Raw genomic sequence first — 10,449 nt, 5'->3', positions numbered from 1 at the left:
GTTGGTTACCACCTTTAAAGCGCTCCATGGCATAGGACCCGGGTACCTTCGAGACCGTCTTCTGCCACCAATAGCCTCCCACCGACCAGTCCGCTCCCACAGAGAGGGTCTCCTCAGGGTGCCATCAGCCAAGTTATGTCGGCTGGCGACACCCAGGGGGAGGGCCTTTTCTGTGGGAGCCCCAGCCCTGTGGAATGAACTGCCCCCGGAAATACGCAAGATCTCCGACCTCCGAGTGTTTCGTTGCGCACTGAAGACCCTGTTGTTCCGCCAGGCCGGGCTATCAACTTAATAATTTTAATTGGGGTATTTTAAATGTTTGGGGTTTTAAATCGGCCAAATCTATGTAATTATTTTAATTTTTAATTATTGTTGTGTCTTGTGTTTTTAAATTGGCTGTACACCGCCCTGAGTCCTTCGGGAGAAGGGCGGTATAGAAATAAAATTATTTATTTATTTATTTATTTGTTTATTTCTTCACGATATATTTGTTAATTTAGTTAGGATTAGTTTAGTTTAGGACATTGACTTCATCATGGAGACATTCCGATATTATGCAGGGAAAGCTCTCTTTGAGGTAAGAGATGTTCTGTTTTATTTATTTATTTACTTGTAAACTTGTATGTCTGACTCTAGGATTTAGGATTCAAAGCGGTAACTTGACAGGTAACATGACATAAGGATAATAAATAATAATAAAATAAAACAGGAATCAGAAGAATGTAGGAACAAGCAAAATTGTTTTAGAATAATTTTTAGAATAACTTTTGAACCCGAATATTTTAAAAATATTTCTACATCTTCTTTCAAGCCCTTTCTTGGTGAATTGTGTTAATATCTTCAATTTAAACACATCCACAGGATAGCTTTCCAGAAAGGCTGGGAAACATGGCTCTGTGGCCTTGTTTGTGGTGCACAGGAAAGCACATAATTGTAGGGCTGGCTAGAGTCCTTAAATCCCTCTTCCTAATTCATTTTTAACATTGCTTGCCTCTCTTAAATTTTATATATGGTGCTTATGTTTTTAATATTTCATTTGTACAACTTCTATAGTCTCTCGGGGGGGGGGGGAGATGGGCAGTTCTTAACAGTTAGTGAACATTGTCGCTTCATTATCCCTTGTCCCTTTTTAGCACTAGAGAAGGTTCAGCGTGTCCTTCACCCCTTTTTCAATACACCAGGTGGATGGCCCAAAGTAGTGGGGCAGGGGAGAGAGTCCCCCTTCCTACTGTTTTTGGCTATGACAGGTGGAGGCAAAATGGTGGAAGGGATGCTGTCCCCTCTACCATATACCTGCTCCCATGATAAACAAAACCCATTTGTTTACATCCTCATTTGTGCACAAAAAGGTACAGTACAGTCCCCTCTGCACAAACAAAACACCTGAGAAGGAAAAGCAACTTTCAGAAAGGCAGCCTCTCAGTCCATATGCATTGACTATGGATTGGAAAAGGGCCTTTGAATTGGGAAGGAAAATGGCAGAAAGAAATATTAGCATGCCAAACCATAGGGTTGATACTATGGCCACATTCATGCAGCACAGCACATCTACTGTCTGTATGGAGTCGAGAAGTGAATTGAGAGTCTTTTATAATGTTAGGTACTATGAGCACATATCAGTTCTATTACATCTGGCTAGACACATTATCTGCTTTTTTGGCAATTTCTTTAGGGAAATTGTAGAAAAAGTGATGGGATTCAAGACTTGGGCAGAAACTGCACTGGTTGCCCCTGGTGGATGACAGTCTCAGGACCTGCTTGGAGACGTGCATCCTTCTTGGTTCGTTTACATTTCTAGGGGGCCTTCATTATTATTAAGCAAAGTATCCTGGGCTGCTTTCAAGGGTTTGAAGTTGAGAGCAAGTAATGATTCTGCTACTTCCTGAGTGGATGGTCCAGTTGATGGAAATAAGGTTGAAGTAATCTAGTGGCTGCTCACTTGAGTACATGAAGCTGCTGAGGTGAGGTCATCCATCCATTTGGAATGTAGAATCACTGATATACTGATGATAACCAGTTGCAAATCCCCTGGATGTGCCAGGTGAAACTCCTGAGCTAGTACTTGTAGTTAGGCTCTAAATGAACAATTAGTGAGGGTCCTCATGCTATTTTCAAACAATATGGATACAATCTGGCAAATTGTGTAGCCTATCAAAATCTGCTCCTTTGTCCTCACACCAGCTTCAACAGACACACCCCTCCCCAATAAACAAATAAATCAATAAAATCCCAAGCAAATTCAGTTTTGCCTACATCATATCATATGTATTAAGAATTCAAATCAAATTTTAATATAGTTCCTTCCAGATCCCAGTTTTCAGATAAAACAATTTCTTAGAAGGATTATATGCAAGATTAGTATTTTTAAAAATCTATTTAGAGCTAGAGGATTAAATTTTTATTCCTGACAGATTTTTACAAATAGAGCAAAATAATTATTCTCAGCAGTTTCATTTGTAATAGTGTATATAAGGATTGCTTAAAAATCTAAATTCACCATACTTTGTCCCAGCTACAAATATGAACATTTTGGTTTGAAAAGGCATATGGTATATAAATTATTTTGAAAACTAGGATAACTAAATTCTCCTCCTGTAGTTGGTTTGCCCTCAATGTTCAAAATGTCTTTTTTTGCAAGTACTATCTCCAGAATACAAGCAACATCAAAGAGACAAAGGTGAGTAACCAACCATATTGTTTTTGTAGGTACCTGTAGTAGAAGTGGGGACAGAAGGGCAGTCTTTCCTCTGTACCCAGAGGGGAAAAAAACCTTCCTTCAGAACTACTGTCTTTGGGAGAGGCTCCCTTTAAGCTAATGGGAATCAGATGCAAAAAGATCTGTTTCCCTATGCTAATTACACACAAGATTACATTTTAAATGCACTGTGCCATTTTTAATGACCAGTCTTAAATTGCTATATCATTGGTGGCTTAATATGTAATGTCATGAATATTGTGTAATAGCACAAGTGTTTTTCCATAAAAATACAGAACAAGGAGATGTAATAAGAGAAAAACACCAAAAGATAGCTGAGAAAAATGCCATGGTAAGAGATGTAAATAATTCATTTCCCTTACAATCCTGTTTTAAGCGTCTCTTTTTGTCTGCTTATTTGTATTCTATAATTGATGAACGCTTCTTGTAATTTCTGCATTTTAGTTGGAAGAAGAAAACAAATTCTTAGGCAGAAAAGTTGCAAGCCTTGAGGAGGAAAACAAACCCTTGAAAAAGAAATTTAGAGAAAGTCAAGGATGTGAGTTTAATTTTAACTTAACATTTTAATTATTTTCATATTAAAAACAAAAGTGATTTATTTCTTGTTAAGTTTAGCTTTACAAGTACTAGTTATTTTGTTATTTTTTTGCCAGAGCTGGAAAAAGAAAAATGAAAACATAGGTACTATATAAATAGAAAACTGTGATTAAATTAGTAACCTAATTAGTGGACTAAATTAATGAATAAAGGAAATGCTGTGGATCAGTGGTGAAATCCATTTTTTTACTACCGGTTCTGTGGGCGTGGCTTGGTGGGCATGGCAGGGGAAGGATACTGCAAAATCTCCATTCCCAACCCACTCCAGGGGATGGATACTGCAAAATCCCCATTCCCTCCCTACTCCTGGGGGAAGGATATTGCAAAATCTCCATTTCCACCTCAGTCTGGGGCCAGCAGAGGTGCTATCTGCCAGTTCTCCAAACCACTCAAAATTTCCGCTACGGTTCTCCGAACTCAAAATTTCCACTACCAGTTCTCCAGAACCTGTCAGAACCTGCCGGATTTCATCCCTGCTGTGGATATAATATACTTAAGAGTTCAGTAACACATTTGACAAAATAGACCACAGCCTACAGTACATCTTGATAAGATAGAACAATATTGGATAGACAGTACCATCACCAGATGGATTCACAATTGGCTGACCAACCGCACTCAGCATTCAGCCCTCAATGAAACTACATCTACCTGGAGAGAAGCATGCAATGGTTTTTTTCTTGGGCTCGTGCTCTTCAACATGTTTATCAATGATCTAGATCCATGATGGCGAGCCTTATCGATGGGCATGTAAACTCAGCTCCGGCATGCATATGTGCACCAGCCAGCTGATTTTCAGGCCTGCCTTCTGGGCCCACCGGAAGCCAGGAAACAGGCTGTTTCTGGCCTCCAGAGGGCCTCTGTGTGTGTGCGCGCGTGTGTGTGTGTGTGTAAGGCTGTTTTCACCCTCCCCAGACTTCTAGAAAGGCTCTGGAGCCTGGGGAAAGCGAAAAACGGGCCCACCGTACTATCACGTGCCAAAAGCAGAGAAAGCGCGGGGGAGTTGTGCGCACGTGTCGGGGGGGTGGGGAGCATAGAATTATGGATGTGGGCACGCGTGCAACCTCTCCCCCTGATTTTGGTATGCGATGGCAAAAGGGTTAGCCATCACTGATCTAGATGATGGGAAGGGGACCTTGGCAAATTTTCAGGAGAAAAGAAATGCAGAGGTATAGAATAGACACTATCTGGCTCAACAGTAGTAACTGAGAGGAAGCTAGGTATCCTAGTGGACCACCACTTAACTTGGACCAGCAGTGTGCTACAGCTATCAAAAAAGTCAATGCAGTTCGAGGCTGCATCAACAGGGGATAGTATCAAGATCACAAGAAGTGATAGTAAGGCAATTAATCAATGGAATAGCTTGCTTCCCGGAACTGTGGGTACTCCATCACTGGAGGTTTTCAAGAAAAGATTGGATATCTATTTGTCCAGAATGATATAAGAATTCCTGCTTTGGGCAGAGGGTTGGACTAGAAGACCTCTAAGGTCCCTACCAGCCATATGATTCTGATTCTTGGTAATGAGAAAGCAGTTACTGTTAATTACAGCAATTTTACATACAAGGAAGGGGAGAAGAAAATATATTAAGTTTTAATCAGATACAGAAGTTATACTGTGGGGTCCTTGGTGCTCTCTGAGCTTGGTTGTTTTCTTGCAGATATTTCATTACCCAGCTAAGTACCATTATCAGTACACATTTATAGCCATTTTGTTTTGTCTTATGCTCCCTTCCCCCAGGGATTAGGAGATGCTGACAGCAATGATAGAAGGCAAGAAAGGGAGTACAATTATGTTGTAAGTGAATGGAACTCTTCTTTCAGAAAACTTTAAAAATCAAATAGCACCACTGAAATTCATACTTAAAGTCTAAGATGAGAGGACTTCCGGTTGATGGCGCAGCAGGAACAGACTTGAAAATAACGGGCTCTGATGAGCCGTGCGAAATCCAGCCGGATGAACTGCTGCTGGGAAGCTTTTTAGCCATAGCCCTCTTGCAGGGATAGGAGAGGCCATAGCCCTCTTGCAGAAGAAAGGAGAGGCGTTTTGTGGACTGCAAGGAATTGGCAATTTCCTCACAGGAACAGAAACAGCTCTCCCGAAGCAGCAGCGGGGATGGTGGCCATCTTATGGTGGCCACCTTGAAGCTGGGACAACCAGACCCAAGAATTGAGCTGGAGCAGCATTTGGACAGAGTGCTAGAACTGGGTGAGATAATTGCCGATTTATACAAGAAAAAATTGAAATTGGAATCTTAAAAGAAATTCCTGAGCTTGGACTAGTGGCTATCTAGCATTTGGGGGGGAAAACACATGTGGAAAGAAGAAAAAACGGAGACTGTAATACAAAAAGCCCAAGAGGAAGTTTCTGGATATTTTGATAATTAATCAGACGTGACAGACTATTTTGTAACAGAATAGAAACAGAGAGTGCCATCTGCTGGAGGAAAGAAAAAGTACTGTAATACTCTATTTAAATAGATAAAACAGAAGAAATACTAGCTGGAAGACTTGACCTTGATTATACAGAAGATGATTTGTGAGAACATTTAAGGAGTGACTGTGTTTTACATCTGAGATTTTGTTTCATTTCCCTTCTCTCATGGAAGATTGCTACAAAATTGAGTTGCAGATATATGAAGTTAATTTTGATGTTTAAAAGTATGTGTGAATCTTTATTAGTTAAAAAGAAACAGAAAATTCACTGAAAGATATAGAAAAAGAAAGTGAAGAGGTGTTTGAAGAGGGAATTGTAAACGAGAAGCAAGAAGTTAACAATTTTGAAGAGAAAATATTAAAAAATAAAAATAAGATAATATAGAAATTTTTTTGGGAATGTAAAAAGAGTAGAAAGGAAAGGGAGAAAATTCCCCCTAAAAAAGAAACAGTTAAAAGGTAAAAAGGTAAATATCTGGAAGAGACAAGGGAAAGTCTTGGTGAGGGATGTTCAAAAAGTACAACAAAAAAAGATAAAAGGAATCCAGAAGATGAAATGTAACATATATTTTAAAAAAGTCTAAGATGAGAGCTACTGAATTAAATGGGAAAACTTCCAGAAATGTTGCTAAATTAAGACTTCATGTTTGAATGTTTCATGGTTAACTTACATTTTTATTACATATGTGCATTTTTTAAAAAAAATATAATTTATATGCCGCCCTTCTCCGGAGACTCAGGCGGCTTACAATGCGTTAAACAATAGCCTTCATACTTTTGTATATTTATACAAAGTCAGCTTATTGCCCCCACAAACTGGGTCCTCATTTTACCTACCTTAGAAAGGATGGAAGGCTGAGTCAACCTTGAACCTGGTGAGATTCGAACTTACAGTAATTGCAGACAGCTGGTGTTAATCACAATGCTTTTAGTCTGCTGAGCCACCAGGTCCTACACAACATGTGATTTTCTGCACAACAGCAAAATCTTCCATGTTCGAGATGAGACAAAGAGAAGATAAGTTCGCAATAGATTCTAAGGATATTCCCAGGATTTCCCGGGTATATCTACTCAAAAATGTTTAACCAAATATAAGACAGAAATGAGACGCCACATTTATTGAACCAATGTGAAAAAATCATACTGAGAGACAGTTGTTTCATAGGAGATTTACATTGGAGTCATACAAAAAAAAAATTGGAAAAAAAATTCTTCTGAATTTTTTCATGAGTTTTTCTGAGATTTTCAAATTTTGAAGAATTCTATACCAGGGATATGGAAGAGCCAAGGAGGTTCCATAATTAGAAGTAGAATTTAGATGGCTTGTCTTGATATGCTTGGCTGAATTGTTCCAAAGGCAAATATAATAAAAAAAAAATCTTGATAATTTCTGCTGAGAAGTTATTAATCATCTTAAATTATTGTCTCTTTCAACTTGGCTAGTTTTGATTGGCCAAAAATGCTGTTTGATTTAATGTGTTAGAAATTTAAGTATTTAAGTGAAAAAATAACTTTCAATATAAGATGTGGTTTCTCTTTAAATACAGGGTTGTACTAACATGGTTCTATTCTATTCTATTCTTTTTAATCTATTTCAGTGAATTATATCTCAATTTCAAAGACACCTGTACTCTTTTTTTGGGACTCCCTCTGCCTCCTGCCAAGAAGATCAGCAGACATGAACTTCAAATTACACACTATAGGCAGTATCTCCATTTTCAATCCAATCAGAAACATATCTACCAACCAATCAATTGAAGAGACTGCAGTGAATCAGTCAATACTTGACAAGGAAGACAGTGCACTTCTGGGTGCAAATATGGGATAACCCAGCGAAATACAACAAGGACACAGCTTGGTTAAAGGAGGTGAATAAGAATTTAAAAAAACTGAAATGAAAGAACATATAGTAACAACAGAAATGGTAGACAAAAGAGCAAGTAAGATTGAGAATTGGTCAGCACCAAGTAAAGATGAACTACATGTTTTTTGGTTGAAACATCTGACTGGTCTAACACTCGCTGGTTGCCAAGCAGTTCAACAGCATACTGCAAGGGAGTGAAATTGAAAAGTGGCTAACATCTGGCAAAATCTACCTGATAATGAAATATCCAGTAAAAGGGGCAGCACCAGGGAACTACAGACCTGCTTATGGCAACTCAATAGCTTAAAGCTATTAAAAGATCTGCTTTCTGTACTCCTACAGTTCTGGCCCTAGCACTATGTGAAGGGGTGGGCTCCCATTACTCCCCTCAGCTTCTGCCAACCTAGCAGTTCAAAAACATGGAAAATGCAAGTAAATCGGGTGGGATTCTACTCGTTCGGACCAGTTCAGGCGAACCAGTAGCTCTGACAATCAGCTGGGAGCGAATCGGTTCGCTCTGATGATCAGGCCGGCCCTCCCACCTGCCCCTACACTTTACTTACTTTTATATTCTCAGCTGATTGGCGCGGCAGAGCGGATTGCCGCACCTCAGCTGTGTTACTCCCAAATGATAACACAGGTGGTTAGTATTTGTAAAATTGTGTACGCATGCGCAAAGTGTGCTATCACCGAACTGGTTGTTAAACCGGCAGCATTCCATCACTTATTTACTTAGTAAATAATAAATTTAAACTATTATTTTTTTTAAACTTAGTAAATAATTAGTAAATAATAAATCACTTATTTACTTAGTAAATAGATAGTACTCCGGTAGGAAGCTAATGGCGCTTCATGTGACAGCAAGAAACTAACGATTGCCAGACCTGCCTGAATGCAAAGCGAAATCATTGGAGAAAAAGTCCGGAATGACGCCAACGTTCCCACAGAATAATGTTAGTCACTCTGTATGGAGCTAGTTCGCCCACTGCATGGCACCTTGGATAGCGCGCGGGCATGAACTAAACAAACTAACAATAACATTGTAGACTCCCTGGTACTCAATGTACAAATGTTGTAAGCTAAATAAATAAAAAGCCTGCTTGCCAACAACTTTCAAATTACTAAATGGTGTGGTAGCTGATTCAATCCAACACCATCTACTTGAAAACAAACTCTCCACCTAAACAGAAAGAAAATTGCCCTACAGCATTAGATACAGAAATGGAATAATGGACTGCTTCAAGCAAAACTAAAGGCCATGTATAGGAAGACCAGAAAAATAATGACATGAATCACATCCTTCATTATTATAGTGACATTGACAGACTCTATTTACCAAGGAAAATAAATGGGTGTAAAATGTTATAAGTACATCAAATGGTTGAAGAAAAAAGAGCATTGGAAGAAAATCTGAAGGACTAAAGATCCACTGAAAGGATAAAGATCCTAGTATACAAGGAAGACTTATTGAGTACTTAATTGAGACCAAATTGGGCTACAAAAATGAACAGATAAAGAACAGAAATAAAACATGGGAAGACAAAGAAGTGCATGGTCAGCACATTTAAAATAGGCAAAGCAGATAATTACAAGGGTCTGGCAATGGCTAAGAGCAGGAAAGTTGAAGAAAGAGATTTGGGGCTAATTCTGGCTGCACAAGACTAAGCCTTAAGAACAAATGCATACATAGCCAGAATTCAGGATACAGCAACGGACAGCAAATGCTGAAGAAGATTGCACAAACTGACTACAAACAATGGCTTGACAAAAGTAGCAACAAAGGTGCATTGCAAGAGCTGAAAGAAATACAATTTGTCTGCAGCAAGAACAGGTGGGACCATAAAATGTAGACGCTAAAGTGCTCTGGGACTCAGAATTCGAACAGACAGGCAGGCATCTGCCATATAACAAGCCAACTGTCGATAAGAAAGACAAAAGTCTGAATAGTGGATGTGGCAGTACCTGGAGACAGTAGAAGACAACAAAATACAAAGACCCTCAAATAGAAATAGAACGACTATAGTAAAAGAAAGCAAAAGTAGTACTAACAGTAATAGTCCCGTTGGGTGCAATCGCAAAACAACTGGAGCATCACCTGGACACCATTGGCATTGACCAAATCTCCATCAACCGATTGCAAAAGGCTGCTTTTACTCGCAATAGCTTACATCCCGTGACAATACTTCTAAAACCATCAAACATTAACTTCTGCCTATCTCATGTCTGTTGGGAAGGACTCAATAGATGGATGAAAATGCCAAATCCAGTCTGAACATCTGGCTTATTCCTTTCTCCAGGACAGTATATGAAATTAGCTTCTTCTGATAACTAATACTCCTGGTTTGCTACCCAAACATCAAAATTAGAAGACATGTCTGATCACAGAACTCTTGAAATAAAAACTTATCTAAACATTCTGCGGGGGGTGGGGGGGGAGACTAACTTGGAGCTCTTTCCACAAAGACTCAATAGGGATCAAAATGATGGGGATTCTTTCCTTGTTCAGTTTTTGCAAAAAAAACCCCCGTCACCAGCAACTTTGCCAAAAGAAAGCAATGAGTGGGAGTATCGCTACTGGTCTATGGTCAAAACATCAAAATTAGCAGGGACATCTGACTTGCAGACCTCTTGAAATAAAATGAAATGCACAAAGAACGGTAAAAGTGTTCTGAAATGGTTAGAACTGCATGAGATTAGAACAATCTGGTGTGAATTGAAAATGTTTAGAATTTGAATTGTTTTTCATATATTAGCATAAAAATAAGTTAATTTGAAAGTAAAGTTGGGCAGGGGAAGATCTGTTCTCCTGTTACGTCTCTTGAATCTATGACAATTTA

The 10,449-nt window shown here is 39.0% G+C and overlaps 1 long non-coding RNA gene across 3 annotated transcripts; it reads left to right on the top strand.

The window, feature by feature from the left end:
- The first annotated feature begins 466 nt into the window (after positions 1–466).
- LOC132711105 (uncharacterized) lies at positions 467–5,799 on the top strand. Of its 3 annotated transcripts, XR_015731369.1 has the most exons (5): positions 467–577; positions 2,639–2,677; positions 2,992–3,047; positions 3,161–3,254; positions 5,054–5,799. It is a non-coding gene; the product is annotated as an uncharacterized LOC132711105 (long non-coding RNA). The 3 variants fall into 3 exon arrangements; XR_015731368.1 differs by lacking the exon at positions 467–577 and having other exon boundaries at positions 2,092–2,677; XR_015731367.1 differs by lacking the exon at positions 467–577 and having other exon boundaries at positions 2,092–3,047.
- The last annotated feature ends 4,650 nt before the right edge of the window (positions 5,800–10,449 follow it).

Source organism: Pantherophis guttatus, chromosome 1 (assembly GCF_059756535.1).
Source record: "Pantherophis guttatus breed Tessera chromosome 1, ASM5975653v1, whole genome shotgun sequence".
Taxonomy (NCBI): domain Eukaryota; kingdom Metazoa; phylum Chordata; class Lepidosauria; order Squamata; family Colubridae; genus Pantherophis; species Pantherophis guttatus.
Note: the sequence above shows the minus strand (reverse complement) of the source record. Positions and strands in the feature narration are given on the sequence as shown.